The following is a 20,119-nucleotide window of genomic DNA, read 5'->3' on the forward strand; positions in this document are numbered from 1 at the left end:
CTTGACGATGAACTATTGGACTGTCATAAATTATTCCGCGTATCAAACATGTGGCCCAATCATCACTGGGTAGTTGACGGGAGGTGTAGAAATGAGGTATTTACAGAGCCCCCACTTTGATCGAGGCTTGGACAAGGCGAAAGTCAAAGTATAGCCATCAGGTCAATCGAAGATTACAACCTGACGACTATGGCGATGCGAGGCGGCTCAAGGGGTCTGAACAAAGGTCCTATCGTCGGGAATATTTTAGAGTCTGTCGACTATCGGGGAGGGTCGTTTAAAGCCTATTAGACTATGTAAGGAAGATCGCCAGCCATAAGAAGAAACCATACCCGAGACACCCCTGGGTGAAGGATTCGAAGGTGCAAATACTCCTCGGAGAATTTTAACTTAACCCCCGTGTGAAAGAATCATATGATAAGTCAACAACGGCGCACCCTTAGCCCTGTTGAGGAGAAAATAATAGATCGACAACGACGCGTCCTTAGTATCGCTGAGGAAAAAAGGTGTTTGATAGAAAACGGCGGGTCCTTGGCACCGCTGAGGAGAAAATCCACTCAGATTGTCGCAAGCGAAATTCCGAAAAAAAGGAGAAGCCCATGAACTGTATTTAGTGATCATGAATTCTCACCGAGGAACAAAATATCGTGGTTGTCTGCAGTCTGTTGAAGAGAAAATGCCGATTCGGACGAAGAGAACGCCAAAAAGGGGCCATATGTTGAAGATAAGATGTCGGGGAAGAGAAGGCTATCATCGAGCGGGGAGCCTTGGGTGGTACGAGGCTAGAGAGAGATCAAGGAGAAGAAGATTTAGGCTAACCTCAGCCTGATTCAAGCCTTTCTTGGTCGGTTCTGGGACACGACCTCGACTTTCCATATGCCTTTTGGAGAGATCAGGGTCACCTTGGAGGACTACGACATGATCTCGGGTCTACCGTGTAATACTCCGTATTTTAATAATAATTTATAAGAATAATTTATTTAATTTAATAATTGATTAAATGACATTTCTAATAATAAATACAAGTAAGACGTTAATTAAATGAATAATTAATAATTCAAGTCGGGAAATGGGTTTGGCTAATATTTGTGCTTTGGACCGTGTGCTATTATTATATGGGCCGAAACTTATTAAATTGGTATGAGTATAATCGGGATTTGTATCAGGAAATTTATAATAATATAATAAGGAAATGATAATATATAAAGGTAATTATAATTATAATAATAATAATAAAGTTATGGCAATAATAAATTAGTAAATATTATATGAGGAAATCCTAGTTATGGTAAGGTTAATAATATGTGATAATAATAATGATATAATTATAATGACAATTCCTATACTAATTAGAATAAGGAGTTTCCTATTGACCTCATATTCTCTAAATCTTACACTATAAATACCACTTTAAATCTGAGAAATAATTCATAAATTAAAAGAAGGAGCTTTAGGAGACGGAAGAAGAAGGAATTAACATAAATCAATTAATCAACTCGAGGTAATTATTCATCTTAAATCGGTTTATATTCTTTTCATGCAAGCATCTTTAGATCGATAGTATGACTTCTATAGACCACCATAGGACTCGGGAATTGGACCTATAGTAACATTGGACTGCAAAGTTTCTGACCTGGCCATTGTTGACCGTCATTGACCGTGATAGGGAGGTGTTTGGGGCGGATAAAGGTGGCTGGTCAGGGGGTTATGCGGGTTTGGTTGTGAGGGATTCGAATGGGTAATTGAACCCCTAATAGACCTTGTCTTGACCTGGGTATAGAGGGGATGTGACGGGGGAAGGTAGTCGACCACATTGGTGGTGTATTGGTGGCCGGAGATGGTGGGTTGTGGCGGTGGTGGTGAAAACAAGGGATTAACCCGTGTTTGGGCAGGCGGTTTTTGAGGGGGTTTTTGGTGGTTGTAGGAGGTCTGGGTTGGGGTGGTTTTTGGCGTCTTTTGTCGAGGGTGGTCTGGTGAGTTGGGTGGTGGTTGTAGGTGGCGACATAAGTGGTGTTAGGGGGTGTTTTGGGACGGGTTTTGTGGGTGTGTCAGAGGGGTTTTGTTGGTGTCGGGTGGTTTAGGGCGTAGGTTTATTGGTTGCTGGTGGTGGTTTGATGGGTGGTGAGTGGGTGTTTGGATGGGCCGTAGTGTAAGGAGGAGGTAGGCATGACGGGTGGTGGCTTTGGTGGTGTGTGGTGTTGGTTTGGCGGGTATTTATGGGGGGTGGTTGCACGCGGTTTACACGGTGTATAGGGTGGTGTTTGTTGTTTTTTTGTGACGGGTTTTTATTTGGGTGACTCGGTTTTGTATTGGGTCGGGTCTTAATATCGTGACCTTTAATAATTATAATAATTAATTAATTTGAATAATTAAATAAAAGGAATAAATAAATGAATAAATAAATAAAGTTAGTAATTATAATTGTTGTAATTGTTATTATTATATTGGTGACGGAAATTGTGAAGAGTTTATAATCGGATTTGTGAGCTTTAATTATTGGATTACGTAATTGGAGTGCTTGCTTGCCAGGTAGGGATAAATCCTACTCAACGTTTACTCGATAATGATTGTTGGATAATTTATATTAAAGTGAATTGATCTTATGAGAATTGTGTTGGTTGATATCATTGAAATTGTTGGAAGGGAGAAGTATATTGTATATGTTGGTTGGATTAGTTATGATGAAGTTACTGTTATTGCATTGGTTATTCAGTTTAATACTGGCAGACATCCCTTCGTGGTGATGTAGATTATTATTGCGGTTATATTGGCAGACGTCATGGTAAGAGCCTTCGGGTGACGTATTTCAGATTTATTCTGGCAGACGATTTTAAATCGTGATTTCTCGCAGGCCCAGTTGGTGCGAGGCCATCCAGTGGATATTACTCAACTATATGTTGAGGCAGACATTACCTTTTGGTAATGTAGTGTGTGTTTACTTACCTTCGGGTTGAGGTTGCTCCGGCCAGGGATTGGCGGGAAGATTAGGGTAATGATTAAGTGAAAGAAAGGAGCACGTTGTCAGGGGGTTGGGCAATAAAAAAGGAAATTGGATGGTTTATATCGTATGTTTTTGTTGTTAGTATTTATTCCTACTCAACCTCGCGGTTGACTGTGTATTCGTGAACACCTGCGGTGAACCGTTTTATGGGGAGCAGATTTGACAGGTACCAAAGATTAGCTGACTTGGGAGCATTGGGATGAGAGCCAAACTTGGAACCTTAGATGAAGTCTAGATCACATATATAGTTATATCACTTATTTATTTTCTGCTGCGAGTTGTATTTATTTTTATATTAAGTTTTAGTTGATTAAAATTGTAAAACATATGTAATCATTAATGTTTTTATTTAAAGTACTTTGGTGAGTTGGACTTTGTTATTCACTACCTCGGGAAATCGAGATGGTAACAGTCCTATTTATTTGGGAATGTCTAGCTAAAGGGTTCTAAATAAATGGGGGTGTTATATACCGTGTGGAGAGGAGCCGTTTGTGTGGCCGTCGGCGGCTATGAGAGTAGACTCGGCCGAGGTGAGGAGTCTGGTTAGCTGGAACCTGGTTGCGGGTGCGGCCCAGGTTCCTGGTTTGGTGCCGAGATCCTACGTCAGAGACTATTTCGGTGGTAGGGTTCCGGCGAGAGTGAGGATGGATGGACGCATGGTGCCTCCACCACCTTGTATTGCTGAGCAGCGGGCCGTTTGTGGTTGTGGTGGTTCTTGTCTTCGATTTACTTCGGAGACAAGGGGGAGAGGCTATCGACGAAGCTTCTTCTGTTTCTTTCTGACTTGAGTAGCCTAGGTCGCTAGGACTAGGTTACTCCTAGTTTTGCGATCCTTATGCGCTACCTGAGGGCATGGTTCATTCGGAGCTAATGGAGAAGGGGACTTCTCCTACCACTGCCGGTCCTGGACTCCTCTTGGAGGTATGAACCATTCCTGAAAATATGAAAGATCATTTTTGTTGAAAATGATTTGTAATCATTATTATTTTGCCTGCAGGCGTGGGTATACTCTTACTTCCATAGCTTTGCACCTGCGAGGGCGGCTGACGTACCGAGAGCGTACCCCATCGTGAGGGATTGGGTAGTGTGTCGTCAGAAGAGCCAGCGGTCTTCTTACGATGTTTGTCGGAGGGGCGTGAATGTTCTGAGTTTAAACAGCGTGTCTTTGATCTTCATTTCATTTTCCCTTTATTTAGAGATGATCATAGGAATGACCCCTCGTTTTCTTGCTTTAGTGGGTGCCCCGGCCTTGCGAGAGCGACTCTGGGGCTCCAGCCTTTATGGCTGAGGTTCTCCGTCCTCGGAGTTCGAGTAGGCTGCTATTGACGACACCTATGAGGCCTGTATGGTACTTGGGTGAGGGTTTGACTCCGCAGTGCTCTCGTGACGCCTTTACGGTTCCCATCGACCCTCCTCGGACACTGTTTAGGGAGCCCTCAAAGGCGAGAGGGCAGTTGACCTGGCTGACCTGAGTGGTGACGCCCTCCTTCTCCCCGGGGAGGAGTACGCTGGGTTTGTTCACCGGAGGCTGGCGTACTGGCCGATCATGGTAAGCATAATTACCGTTTACTCGTCTTTGATAAATCTGATAAATGATGAATGATTAGCAAATAATGAACCACTTCAGTTTTGTAGGAGATCGAGGTGGCGGGCGTCGAGCCCCCAGCTTTTCCAGATATGTTGGAGTACACCGACTCAGCGGGCATGACAGTGATCTCGGAGATCCAGTTTTTCAGCGAGGCGGTGACCGACGCTGCCTTAGACGAGTGGCAGCACGTTGTGAGGAGGGTAATCCCCCAGCTTTGGCTGTCTTTAGTATTTTATGCTTCTTTACATAGGAATAAATTTGTTTGAACCTTCTATATATTTGAATGAAGGTGGCACCGTCCAGGCATGTGGAGCTGTGGAGGATGGCTAACTAGCTGCGAGCTACAACCATTGAGGCACTTACAGGTGGCTCGGGGCCGACAGGTATGAACCTTTTCTATCCGTCTTTATTTTTATATCTCCAATTTTGTAAAGTGAAGTATCACTTCATTTTCCTGTGTAGAGGGTGCGTGACCTGGAGCCCGAGCTGGCGCAGTCACAGGAGGAGACGGCCCGTTTGCTGAGAGAGCTCGAGGCCAGAGATGCTGAGACCACTGCCCTTGAGGCGATTGTGGCTGAGATGAGGGGTCATTAGGACTAGTTTGTGCTGACTTATGTTTGTACATTTGTACATTTCGGATGTCATTTTGGGCAGGAGCCCGTATTTTGATGTATATTTTGCATTTTGGTCTTATATATGACGGCCTGTGTGCCTTTGTTGCTTGGTGTTTGTTGTATCTGCAGATTAGCTTTGAAAAACAGGTTTGGCATGTGACGGTTTGCGCCTTCATGCTGTCGAAATTCACATAGGCAATCACAAGAAAAACATATAGTAAAAAGAATTAAGATGGCCTAAATTAGCGCAGAAAAAGAAATTAAGAAAATGAAAAAAGTGCCCAAAAATGAACAAAATGACGCGACCGGACGGTAGGAAGTGCTACTGATGGGGTGATGTCGTCGGGTCACATCCAATCAAACACATTTATAATACTCAACAAACTACTAGTTAGCGGTAAGTCGAGGTCGATCCATGGGACGGTGTGGTTTGGGTTCTAAGTCTATCTATCTCAATTTATGCTAGTGTCACAATTTGTTTGGGTTTGTAGTTGTGTCTAGACTAATGCAAGCAATAAAGTATAACAAGCAATAAAAGGAAAGGTGTAAACAAATGGTTAAAAGTGCTAGGATATCTTGGGGTCATAGGGGATTCATGGTGTTGATCATACAAACATGTTTACAAGGTTGCAAGCAATTAATGTTGTGGGGGAACCGAGTTGGTTTATATCTTACGGTTCTTAGGAAGAGTTGGGTCCCGGAGCCGAATCGATTAGATTGTACAACACCTACAAGTCGACTTACTTTCCTCCTAATCAACTTCTATGCATGGTCTAACAAGACTCGAGTTGGTTTATATCTTACAAGTCAAGTTGAGTAGATAAGAGATGGTTGTAAATGCAAGGATTCATAGGCTTAGCATTTCATCAAACATAACATGTGCATAAAGTTGGCATCACAACAAGCAAGCAATTTAAACATGAAAACATATTAGATTAAGCATGAATCAATCCCATGTTGGTTTCCCTTAATTATCCACTAATCCTAGCTAAGAGACTACTCACTTATTATCAAGTTTAGCATGTTAACAAGGTTGTCAATCATATTAACAAGGTAAAACATGATGAACAAGTAAGAAAGATTAACAATAATTAAAACAAGGATTAAGAGGATTATACCTATGGAGATTCCAAAACAATAATGCAAAGAATAATAGAAGAAACTTGATGATTGATGGAAGGTTGTCAATCTCCCAATAATAACCCAATAATCTTCAATTACCCAATAATAAACTTGAATAATAAATTTGAACAATAATTATGGAAAGATTAATGTGTAATTTGTGGAAAGATTAAAGAGTAATCTATTCTAATCTACTCCTAATCTAATCTAGGAGGATTCCCTACTAAGAGAGCCTTTTTTCTAATCTAATAAAACTTGATTGTTTGATTATTACAAAATGGGGTATTTATAGTGGAAATTAGGTGGATGCATTGGGCTAAACTAGTAATTACACTTTTGAGTTTAGAGCAGGGAGACGCCGGTATTTTTCGAAGGAAGGGCGTCTTTCTTTGAAGCTTGAAGAAGACGAAATTGTGCTGTGAGGGAATCCGGGCGTCTTTGGGTCGGGACAGGCGGATTCGGTGGTCTCTGCCCGGGCGTCTTTGGGAGAATCCGGGCGGATTGGAGCAGGGGAAGACGGGCGGATTTGGAGCAAGACGGGCGTCTTGTGGTTCACGTAGCAAGGAAAAGTTTCCTGTCCAGGAATACGCCCGTCCCGAGCGAAATATGGGCGTCCTGGGCTTCAACCCGAGCGGGTTGAAGTTGACCCGAGCGGGTTGAGCTGTATCTTGAGCTCGGATTGTAAAACGGACGTCATTTTCTCATCCGGACTCCTATTGGAGTGATTCAAAAGCCTAGATCACTTGATTTTTCGACGCCGTTCCATCTAGCATATTTTCAGAGCCAAAGGAGCAACTCTTGATTCGGTTTTCGAGCGATTTCTTCTTATAATGCCTTCCCTCTCGTCATTCTTACTTTTAACCCTTTGATCCTTCTATATACACTTTATTCCTACGTCTTTGGTCATCATTCTTACCTCCTCTTCATATTAGTCCATCTAATATCATCAATAAGCTTCCAAATATGCACGAAAGACGGGAATTTCCGCCTTATTATCTCCTTTTCTACAAAACATATGAAATGCGATAGAAAAGCAAATAGGAAGGTTTTGACGAATAAAATGGCCATGAAATGCTATAATAGTATGCAAAATAGGCTCAATTAGGGGACTAAATGTGCGCAAATAATGGTCACATCAGCTACACCCTAAAAAAAGAATTCAAAAGAAACGTCTAAGTGTGTCATAAACATTTTTAAAAAGAGGGAGTGAAATGATTTCCCGAAAAAAAAAAGAAAATAAGAATGAGTAAGTTTGCGTATTTGGCAAAAATTCGATTTTTCCTCGAAAAGCGAAGCCGTAAAAGATTAGGAAACATAAATTTTGGTAACTAATCGAAATTTTCGAATTAAGTCCCTTTAGGAATAGGAAACTTTAACTAAAACAGATTAGGAAAGATCGACGGTTGTCAAACGAGGAAAATAGCCTGGGGCAGAGGCGCAACATGAGCAATCCTTCAAAGAGACGAAACTCTTGCGTCTTCTCTTCAGCTAGTCGGTTCTCTGCAGATTTTAGGAAACGTCGAATAGTATAAATAGAGGCTTTGGTTGAGCTTATATTTTCACAATTCTCCCTTCCTTGACTTCGTCTATTAGCACGAGCTCGTAGACTATAAGATCCGTGAAGTGGCGAAGGAGAACCAAAAGCACCTAACTGAGGAGGAAGAAGAGGCCGGATATCTGGTTGTCCGTCCGTCGAAGAAACCAAAGAATGCTCTTGCCGAGAAGATGGTGGTGGATCGAAATGGGAAAGCTAGACCACGAGAACGACCGTTAGTGATTAGGTCGGAAATAACGCAAGAGCGTCCCGCTCGTGGTCGAGACAAGAAATGTGACAAAGGCGACGAAGGCAAGGGGAAAATGGCAGAGTAACCTTAGTCATTTTATAGTATTATTTATTGTTTGAGTTGTAATAAATGGCAAGGTTTTTAGAATTCTAGCCTAGCATTTTAATTTTCAGCATTTTTAATTTATATGTATTTGACGTATTACTATTATTTAAGGTGTAATGAATAAATGATTTATTAGTTATGAAACTTTTATAAATTTTCTTTATTTATTCTTGTCGAATTTCAAATACAACATGCAAATGTCTTTATATTTACATCTTGAAATGATGGGTTGTATCCAGTAAAGGATTGCCTACGTATTCATTAGAAAAAGTGAAATCAAACCCTGTACGTAGTTTGAAAAAATGTAAAAGAATAAATGTTCGAAGCAAGAGCTTGTAATGAACTTAGAAAAAATAAGCGTGTGCGTTACTTACTCCTAAGGAAAAGGGCTTGCAAAAGGGCTCATGAATGACATGAAAGCTAGAATAAGGGAGAGGGATAAAAACCAGCTGAGAATAGTTGATATAGAATGGTTAGAAAGCAAGAATCATTTGTAATCTGATCATATAAACTTTGTACATTGATACCCTTTTATTTAATATACTTACATTTTACCAAAACAAAAAACTTACTCCTAAGGAAATGCATTTCAATTTATTTGATGATATGAGGATGTCAAAATGTCAAAACGCAAGAGCAAAATGTCATAAGCTTTTTAGCGGGCTAGGGCCCATTTTTATTTCTTGTCGCAAGAGCGGCACGCGTGTCACGTGAGGCGCGTTTTATCCAATTCTAAAGGTAGTACCGTTTCAATTGGTCAAGGTTAGTCGTGTTAGGTTCATATACCTATTATTAGACTTTTTTCTAATGGTGAACTAATTAACATATTTATATAAGTTTATAGAGATCTAGTGCATGCATAATTAAATAAGACATAAAATAAGAAAATAATGGTTCTTATATTGTTATTGGTTCGAAAATTAGGGCACAAATAAGGATACCTTCCTTATTTGTTCTTGAGCTTAAAAGTATGGATGATCCTCTAACCTCAAATATAGAGATACTCCTTAACAATTGCACCCAAGACTATTTCCCTTAAAACTAATATATATAAATTAACTAGATTTATATATTAGTATCCTTAAATGATTCTAATAATATGTATTACTACACTAGTAATGATATTTATGATAATATTAGAATAAAGATGAACAATTTTTTTAGAGTTTCTAAAACTATTTTAGAGAGATGATGGAGGAGAATTGGAATTATAGGATATATTGTATGAATGGAAAATAGAGAACCAATTCTCTAGGTATGAAGGGGGGAGCCGGTTTTGGGGTTGGTGGAAGGCCAATGCATGGCCTTCTCCCTTTTCCTGTTGTTCTTCACAAGAATTATAGATGCAAGGCTACTTCAAATAGGTTATGATTGTGTTTTATAAATCAATTAAAGAAAACACCCACAAACTTATAAACCCTCCATTTTTTCGGTCATTAGGATAAAATGGACTTCCATTTTATTTTGTAAATTTGTCATTTGTCACACAATATGTCACATGTAGTATGAAACATGTTATTAATTAATTTAATGCATATTTATCAAATAAATATCATTATATACATTAATTAACTTACATATAACAAATTGTCTAGTAATTCTTGATCACATAAATAAAATGGGTCATATAATCATAATTCACAACATTTTGCAATTATAACTAATGAATTACTCTTAATTTAATTGTTTCACAAACAATAACGAATTTTAGCAATAAAATATTTTAATTACTAAAATAAATCTTATTTAATCAAATTACAATAAGATATAAATATTCTCACTCACAAAGTAAATTGTTTAAATTTAGGGAATTGATTAACTTGTATCAACATACAATTAATCAACTTATCTATTAAGGAAATTGTCCTATAGGTGTGACCTTATTAAGGGATCAACTGTTCACCACCGTCAAACGACAGCAATGTCAAACTCTAGTTGGCCAATCATTACTGCTTAATGTTGATCAGTTGACTATATAAATGAATCATCCCTTACGTTTTCTTAATTTGAGATTTAAACATGTGATCGCACTATTGTTGAGGACACATACTCCAACAATCTCCCACTTGTCCGAGACAAGTGTGAGTCACCAATTCTCTTGTCCTATTACAATGTCCCACTCAATGCAAGGTGCCTTGTAGGTCGTACTTGAATTTGATCATATCTTGACTAGTTTCCTCGATCTGGAGAGTATCTGTCTAACCGGAATTATCTACCGTAGATACCTTCCGAGCGTGGCCATGCATTTTCAGTTTACTACTCCTCAAGTGGCCCTGAGATTTCAAACAACCCTGACAAGGGGGTGGACAATTCTTATCGCACTATTCCCTTCGTATAGCCACAGTTCATCATGACCCAAAATATACTCATTTGACTTCACTTACGACAGTCGTAGAGTATAAATCAAAGCCAATCAGAAACTTGTGCCAACTTGGGCGAATAATCTCTAGTCAAAAGAATTGACTCATAAGAATACTATAGTAGGTCTTGCCACGACTAGGCTTTTTGAATTTCCAGAACTATATAAGCGGTCACTGCCCGATAGTGTGTCCCAAACAGTCTGCCTATGTGATCGACTAGTCATCCCATATGACTCTATGGCACTTGAACTTGCCATCAATCGCATCAAACTCTAGTTACTTCGAGACGTCACCTCATATAAGTAACCAGGGGCGCATACTATGTCAATCCAGTTCACTTCAATGGGGTTCAATATTCTCTCAACAACCCATTTGGATATAACAAAGTAATGTATGAGTTTAAAAAAACTCAAACGATAAATGTGATTATCATATATGAATAGTCAACACTTATTACTACTTCATATCTTATAATCTATAGTGTACATTCTACACTAGTTAAGTTGCAATATAGCTTGGTAATTGGATATACCATGTATCCATACAGTCCAACTTTATGAATTGCTATTTCCTTCTATTCAATGTTATTTCTAATGACATGAATTTATCTAAGTATATGTCTAGTCTTCTTACTAGACTTGGGCTCTTATACTTGGAAGATGGTCCCACTGTTATCATATAACTTGTGATAAAGTCTATGGTAGAGGGATCTACTCTTAGTCCCTATGTTGACCATCTTATCACAATGTACTCAAATTCTATTTGTAGAACTTGCAATGATTGAAACTAAAACATTTTCTTAGTCACTAACTCCTAAGTCAATAAAATCAACCTAGGATTTCAATAAATCCTTATAGGTTTGGAAACTAGAGTTTGTGCAACCCTTCAACACACAACTTAGTATATCATCCAAACATAAGAACGAATCCCCAATCCTCCTCAAGAATCATAAAGGATGTTCTTTACACTACGCCAAATCTGGCAATCAATAAGGAGCGTATCACAATGGTTTAATGCATTTAATAACGACGCTTAGATTACCGTTTTCCAAATATTGGCGGAAACCTAGACCGCGCTAATAGGAATAACGGTTTCCCTCGAAAACCGTTATTATAATTTTACAACGGCTTCTTAACAAACCGTTGTCAAAAACTTTTAACGGTTTCCAAAAACTCGTTATAGAATCACTCTTATCCACAATTGTTAGAAAACCGTTACCAGTTTAAGATATCGGCATTTCAAAAACCGTTACTAAATTAACACCTGCAATGGTTTTTGTTACCCGTTGTTATGTTATAGCTACGGATTTTTTGTAACCGTTATTATTTTCTATTATGAGATAACGGTTTTTTAATTCAACCGTTGTTAGTATTTGATTAGATTTTTCAATTTCATTACTGCATTTAAAACTGAACTTTAATATATATTCAATTTGACCACTAATACTCAATTTGACCAAAATAATTTTATAAATATGTATTCATAATGTTTTAGGTCAAATTCTAAATTATCAAACATTTACTCTTTAATTTCTTTCTAAATTTCTCTCTAAAAAAATATGGCTGGTGTATCTGAGCTACAATCACATTCTTGTTACGCACAGCCTTTTACTTGCATTCTCCATAATCTCCCGGTTTATTATGGTGCGAATGGAAAGTGTTTAAACCCTAATTTTGGGTGGTTGACGCAAATGCTTCATAACTCCGGTTTCACCGCGGTTAAAAAAGTGTACCCTGTGTCTACAAACAAGCAAGGTTTTGTAGGCTTTACTTTTATCGTGTTTGACGAAGCCAACTGCCATGATAGTTTTCGTCAGGCATGAAAATTAGGGGCTAGATTTGCGGGGGAAGATGCGGGGAAAGAGGACTTCTATTCGGATGATAAACAACAAGGCCCTTATCTATGGGTTGCGACCCATCTTGAACATCAACTGCTAAAACATTGCAGGAAGCATCACATTCTTGCCACCGTGCCTATGTCATGGGAGAGAGAGAGACCATTCTACCTGCGCTTCCCGGTTAGGGGTGTTCATTCGCGGTTCGGTTAACCGAACCTCTAATTTAATTCGGTTCGCACACGGTTCGGTTCGGCAAAACTCCGAACCTAAACCGCACCGTTTGAAACGGTTAGAAACGGTTCGGTTAACCACTTTAAACGGTTTTTAGCGGTTCGGTTACCGGTTAACCGATAATCGTTCTATATTACTTTTTTTTTTCAGTTTTCGTTAATTTTTTCTAGTAGTTTAATTAAATTCTCATTATATATTATACCCAACAATAAAGTTAATAATCTAAACTTTAGCATTAAGCAATTTAAGAAATTTTAAATTTGGATACACTAAGAAAATTAAACGAAAGAACAGTTTTTTATATAATATTTTAATTTATTGCTTACTTTTTGTGAAACGGTTCGGTTCGCAGTTAACCGGTTATCTAAAATTGCGAACCTTAACCGAACCTTTTCCATAATAAAGTTAACGGTTCGGTTCAACGAACCGCTTTGTCGAAATGGTTCGGTTAATCGAACCTTAAAAATGGACGGTTTTTCGGTTTTACGGTTCGTTTATTGCGGTTCGGTCTATTCTAAACACCCCTATTCCCGGTGATAATGAAGGGCCTATCTACGACTTGCTATATAACGAAATTCATAATGAGTATCCTAATACTTCATTAGATTCTAATAATTAAGTCTCTAATTATTACCGGGCATTGTAAGTTGTATTTGGATTATGGTGGTGGTTTGAATTAATGTTTTATTATTTATGTTTTTTGTTACCCTATCCTCTGGAATTCAGAGACAATATCACCAGAAAATATCAAAATTTTATTATAATGACTTAGGTTTTTAAGAGTACATTAAAATATTAAGCTAAAGAAAAAAAATCGCGTAAAACAAGCGTTGACAAGCGTGAAAAAGAAAATGTGTAGTGTGGAGTTTAATGGAGGGAGTATGTTTTTTGTTACCCCATACTCTAGAATTCAGAAACAATATCACCATATATGTCTCTTTCACCTTCATCCCAATCCACACAGTCGATTTTCCATTGCAACGACATTGTCCCCTGCTCGGCAATTCGACCTTGGCGGTGCAGAATCGGAAGTAGTAGGAGACGGTCAAATTCATTCGCAACCCATAAATATGAGCCTACCAGCTGTTCATCTTGATCAAACCAGAGTCTCGAAGAGTCATTGTTATAGAATGCCCGCTCAATTTTGCGAGCCTGACGAAAGCATTCCCGCTCCTCACCCCCTAAACTCGATGAGGGCGCACCGCCCGAAGCCATGATGCGCATCATTGTCCGGGTAGATAGTTTGAACCAAATTCAATCCGGCTAACTGAATCAAACCTATTAACTAGTGAAGGCTATACGAGAGTATAGCCTTTCCATGCCCGTCCTCTGTATACGGGAGATTGTGAATGATGCACGTAAAGGGTTTAGCGTACATAAATCTACTTGGGGGTAATACAAGAGGTTCATATGATGCTTCATCATCATCAGTGGATGAATAATATGAACCACTATAAGTTGATGAACTTGACGACATAATTGATGTGGAAAATTAATGGAGGACTTAACAAGTTAAGAATTGGAAAGTGCAAACGGTACAAGTTAAGATTGTGAAAATTATAATTCTACTTATAACGAGTTTGGGTTGTATTGGAAACGGTACAAGTTAAATAAGAATTGGTCAACTCTACCGTGTTAAACATATTAACTTACAACGGTTATCAAAAAACCGTTGTCCAATGAGTAAAAACACAAAAGTTATCAAAAAACCGTTGTCCAATTAGTGGCAACAAAACGATTATAAAAAAACCGTTGTCCAATGACTACTGCATGCCTTGTGATTTTTACTTTTTCTTATTCAAAGTTGTAGTATTGCGTGTTTGACCATATGTATAACACAAAATTATAACGGTTCTTTGTTAAACCGTTATCATATTACATATATCAACAACGGTTGGATAGAACCCGTTTTAAAAAAAATTGTTTAATTATCTGTGATTTTCTAGTGTTAGTTATTTGACTAATGCATGCCCTATAATTTTTACTTTTTCTGATTCAAAGTTGCAGTATTGATTGTTTGACCGTATGTATAATACAAAATGATAACGGTTTTTTGTTAAGCCGTTATCATATTTCATATATCAACAACGGTTATTGTAAATCCGTTGTCATATTACACCAATAAACAACGGTTCTTCTTATAACCGTTGTAAATACAGACCCACTGTGAAAGGTGAAAAGTTTGTGGTTTTACCAATGCATGCCCTATCATTATTGTTTGTTTGACCATTATTCACCTCATGCATACATGCACAATTAAGACAAGTTTGAATGTAACGTATGGATAAAATTAATCCAATTAATTATAGCTTTATTATACAATAAATAACATCACATGTCCAGTAACAATAAGAATCACTTTATTATTACTAACCTTTCTACTTCACTTTTTAAATAATCTACATATACATACATATCATAATTAAAAGAATGTCGTCGTCTTCATCATCCGTAGTCGCACCTCCTCAGAAATCGGTAACCCGCTATATCAACCCGATTACGTGCATAATTCACTTCCCAGTCACACACGATGCTGCTGGGAATCCAGCTTCTAAGTCTCTTTACCCACTGAGGGACATCCTCATTGAGAATGTGTTTTCAAATGTTAGGGCAATCTACCCGGCTTGGATTTCTGGTGGTGGGTTTCTTGGATATGCTCTGATCGTGTTTCGAGGGGATGGTCTTGACGATTTTCGCCAAGCAAAACAACTCGCTGCAAGGTATGCATCACGTGACCATCAAAGGGGCAAAAGTGACTATTATAGCGACGACCCTAAGGATCGTTATCTTCACGCTGGGCCTCACTTATGGGTTGCCACCACTAAGGACCCTCATCTGATGAGATGGCTCATTCCGTACAATTTTATTAATGTACTGAAATCATGGGAAGACGAAGAAGTGCCTCATTTTGATCCCTGTCTTGATGGCGTTGTCGTAAGCTTGATTTATAATCATGTTTATCCTCAGTACCACCTCCTAGTCAAACTCCTGTTAGGGTGTTTGATTAATGTACTAATTAGTTAGCTGTTTGTTTTATTGTTTTTTTATTTTTTATTGTGTTTCTTTTTTTCCCCCTTGTTGTACTATTTTCTTTTTTTTACGCCATTGTATAATATGCTCGTTTTAATATATTGTTCTACTCTTTATTACATGCAAATGCTTATTAACATAGATTTTAAATAACTTACGAACAGACAAATAAATGAAACAATAACATATAATATAATGACTACGGTAGTGCATAAAAACCGTGTTAGATCACAAACACCTCTAAAAATAAATGGAAATTGAAAGATATTAATAAGATAATTACAACTGTTCTTATAAGAACCGTGTTAAATTATACAATTGCTGAATAACATTATTTTAAATAACCTTATTTCTTTCTTTATTTCTTCATTTCTCTCTCTCTCTCTCTCTCTCTCTCTCTCTCTCTCTCTCATTACTCAAATTATGTCAAGTGGTAGCTCTTCTTCTTCCTTTATTTCAACAGGGGCATGTAATTTCTCAGTTCCGGTAGCATTGCGGACTTTTTGGACTTTGCAAAATCCGGGAAGAAAGTTTCTTACTTGCAAATTCTATAATTCCGAAACTAAAATGCATGGATGCAATTACTTCAAGTGGGTTGATGAAGCAATGACTAAGTGGCAGAGGAAGATTATAAACAGGTTAGTGAATGAGAAAAAGAGCATGGATATCGAGATTAATCAAGTGAGAAGTATACTATATCAATTTGAAGAATCGAAGCGAGGAAATAACAGTGAAATATTGAAGGCAAAAGAAGAATGCAAGAAGTTAACCATGGTTATCGTAGAACTCAAAAATAATGACGCATGGCTTAAGTTAATTGTCAAATTTCTTCTTCTAATTGTTATTTACCTAGTTTATTATGTATGGTGGTAGTTTGTACTCTTTATAAGTAAACTTGTAATTCTTTAAATTAATGGAAATAAGCAAGATTTTCTAAGAAACATATTGTAATTAACTGACATATAACAAATGATGCTTTATTTCTTGGCGGTAAAATCAAACACAATGAAATATAAAATAAAACGGTTATACCCAAACCGTTGTTCAGAACGTATACAGTTATAACGGTTCCGGCCGTTGTTATGTATATAAAAATGATGCTTTATTTCTTGGCGGGAAAATCAAACAACATGAAAATATTACAGACAACGGTTATTTCTAACCCGTTGTAGATAGTGCTAGTCAATTACGGTTTCACACAAAACCGTTGTCTGGTTGGGAACAAAACACAACAGTTTTTCTTATACCGCGTTTATTACTTTCCAATAAACAAGGTCTTATAAGTGTTGTATTATTCACACTGATGTGACCATAATTGGCGCATATTTAGCCCCCGAATTAGCCTTGTTTCCATGCTTTTTAGTGCTTATTTGGGTCATTTCTTATCTTTAGTCCTTTGTTTTGCATATTCTTTGAGATTTTGATCCCTTGGTAGGAAAGGAGTAAGAATCTTGCATTTTCATGGCAAAACGAGACTAAATTGATCAAATTCAATGACCAAGCATCAAGGAGAGACAAGATTAGAAGGCCTTTGTACATATCATAGTAGAAGAGCAATGTTGAGGAAAGATCCTTGAGTCCCCAAGGAAATCCCCAAGGAATTTATGAAGAAAAGGGAAGAAAAGAAGAAGTTGCTATGCTGACTGACAATCCGAGCGGATTGTCAACAATCCGAGCGGATTGTCAACAATCCGCCCGTCCAGCCCCTGCACAATCCGAGCGTCCCGTGCCTGAATCCGCTCGGATTCCCCCTCAACAATCCGCCCGGATTCCCCAGAATCCGCCCGGATTCCCCAGAATCCGCTCGGATTCCACCGCCCAAATCCGTCCGTCCCGACCATATTCCGCCCGGATTTCTTCACAGCATGGATTGTCTTCTTCAAGCTACGAAAAGAGAAGCCCTTCTCTCAGAAAATACCGGGTCCTCCTTGCTCAACTTAAAAAGTGTAATTACTAGTTTAGCCCTTAGTTAACCCTAATGCATCCTCCCTAATTTTCACTATAAATACCCCATTAGGCTAATTAGAGGAGCATGTTCTTCTTATCAATAATTAGTGTAGTTAATATCAATCAAATCTCTCTTCAATATTGTAATCAAGTATAAATCAAGTTTTAATCCAAGTTTTAGTTCTTTAATCTCTCTTTTGTTCATCCTTTATTTTGGGTAATTGAAGATTATTTGGGTTATTATTGGGAGATTGAAAACCTCTCAATCTAGCATTCAAGTACTTCTATTATTCTTGCTTTGTTATTGGAATCATTAGTAGGTATAATCTCTTAATCCCTTTTTAATTATTGCTAATTACTTTTATTTGTTCATCATGTTTCATATTGTTAGTATGATTGACAACCTTGCTAGCATGATCAACATGATAATGAGTGAGTAGTCTTTTAGCTAGGGTTAATGGGTGATTAGGGGAAACCAACATGGGGAATGATTCATGCTTAAATTAATATGCTTTCATGTTTTATTTGCTTGCTTGTTTTGATCTCAACTCATGCACATGTTATATTTGATGAAATGCTAAGCCTATGAATCCTTGCATTTACTATCATCTCCTATCTTTTCAATGAGACTTGTAAGACATAACCCAACTCGAGTCTCATTAGACCATGCATGTTGTTGAGTAGGGAAGATTAAGTCGACTTGTAGGTGTTGTACAATCTAATCGATTCGGCTTCGGGACCCAAACTTTCCTAGGATTGTAAGATATAACCCAACTCAATCCATCACAACAATAATTGCTTGCTTATAATTTGAGAACATGTTTGTATGATCATATCCCATGATTCCCCTATGATCCCATGACACCCTAGTGCCTTTAATCAATTGTTTGCACCCCTTTTTATTCATCTTGCTTGTTTATTTTCATTATTATTCTAGTTTAGTAACCTTCTACATCAACCCAATTTGTGACACCCCTTATACACCACTAGTTACAATAGAAATCTCATTTCAACTCCCGTCCCTTGGGATCCGACCTTTACTTGCCTCTTTACTAATTGTAGAGTTGCTTGTTAAGCTATAAATTGTGTTTTGATTCGACCGTGACCAACGACCACATCTTAATTTGTGAACACTTAGCGGGATCGCATAAAAAATGGCGCCGATTCGGGACGGTGTTTGTTTGACTTAGATTTCCTTTTTGTTATTAGTTGTGTCTTTCTTCGCCTTGAGGAAGTAAAACTCCTCAAGGTTTGTTCTAATTGTTTTTGAGTTGTTTGATATTTTGCATGTCTAGAAGGTTACAAAGTGATTTGTTACCTTTTGACCGTGAAATCGAAAGAACCTTGACGAACAATAGGAGACTTGTTAGGAGGAATTTGAGAGGTGTTGGTGAAGTTGTTCAACCCACTAGTGAGTTTGTCAATCCTTTCGCAATAGAAGGAGAAGAAAACCCATTACACAATACCCCACAAAATCCACCTACAATGCCAAAATTCTCGTCACACTCCGTACCCACCGAGGAGAATCTACCAAATGGTACTCCTACACCACAACATCTCACCGGAAATTTTATTGCCAAGTCCGCCTTCATCCAACTAGTTGAGAGGAGCCAATTTGGGGGGATGCCTAGTGAGGATCCTCATTCTCATATGGAAACCTTTTGCGATTATTGTGATGCTATCTCTCAAACGGGTGTGACTCAAGACCAAATTAGATGGGTCTTATTTCCTTTTTCCTTAATCGACACCGCAAAGCAATGGTTGAAGGGCCTTGATAAGGCCACCCTTGGAATAGATTCTTGGAAGAAGTTGGCTCTAGCTTTCTACAAAAAATTCTACCCACCGGAAAAGACCAACATGCTAAGAGCTCAAATTACGGATTTTAAGCAAAGGGATGAAGAGTCTTTGTATGAAGCTTGGGAGCGGTTCAAGGGAATTTGTCGCTCATGTCCTCACCATGGACTTAGCGAATGGTTTTTGGTGCAACAATTTTGGAATGGTTTATATGAAGATTCTAGGAACATTCTCAATATGGGATCGAATGGGATGTTCACCGAGGTTGATGACAACCAAACTTGGAGCAAAATTGAAGAGATGGCAATCCACAATTCACAATATAGTAGGCCTCGCAAGGCCACTAGAGGAGGAAAGTATGAAGTGGACGCCGTTACTCAATTAGGTGCCCAACTAAGCTCCCATATCGATACAATCAACTTGAAGTTTGAACAAGCTATGGCTAGACTTGAGGAAAACTCAAAATCATCGAAGCATCATGTCAATGCCATGACGGCATCCTCATCAATCCCAAGTGGGATATGTGAGAATTGTGAAACTTTGGGTCATGACCCAAGTGAGTGTAGGGGAACAACCGAACAAGTGAATGCTTTCCAAGCATACAAAAGTGGTACCCCTTATTCAAATTTTTACAATGAAAACACCAAGTTCCATCCAAATCTCTCATACAAAAGCCAAAATGTTCAAAACCCTCAAACAACATACA

At 38.2% G+C, this 20,119-nt stretch overlaps 1 non-coding gene across 1 annotated transcript; it reads right to left on the reverse strand.

Annotated features, from left to right (window-relative positions):
- Positions 1-19,476: 19,476 nt before the first annotated feature.
- LOC141634724 (small nucleolar RNA R71) lies at positions 19,477-19,583 on the reverse strand. The gene has a single exon (XR_012539449.1). It is a non-coding gene; the product is annotated as a small nucleolar RNA R71 (small nucleolar RNA).
- Between the last annotated feature and the right edge of the window lie 536 nt (positions 19,584-20,119).

The sequence above is a fragment of the Silene latifolia genome, chromosome Y (genome assembly GCF_048544455.1).
Source record: "Silene latifolia isolate original U9 population chromosome Y, ASM4854445v1, whole genome shotgun sequence".
Taxonomy (NCBI): domain Eukaryota; kingdom Viridiplantae; phylum Streptophyta; class Magnoliopsida; order Caryophyllales; family Caryophyllaceae; genus Silene; species Silene latifolia.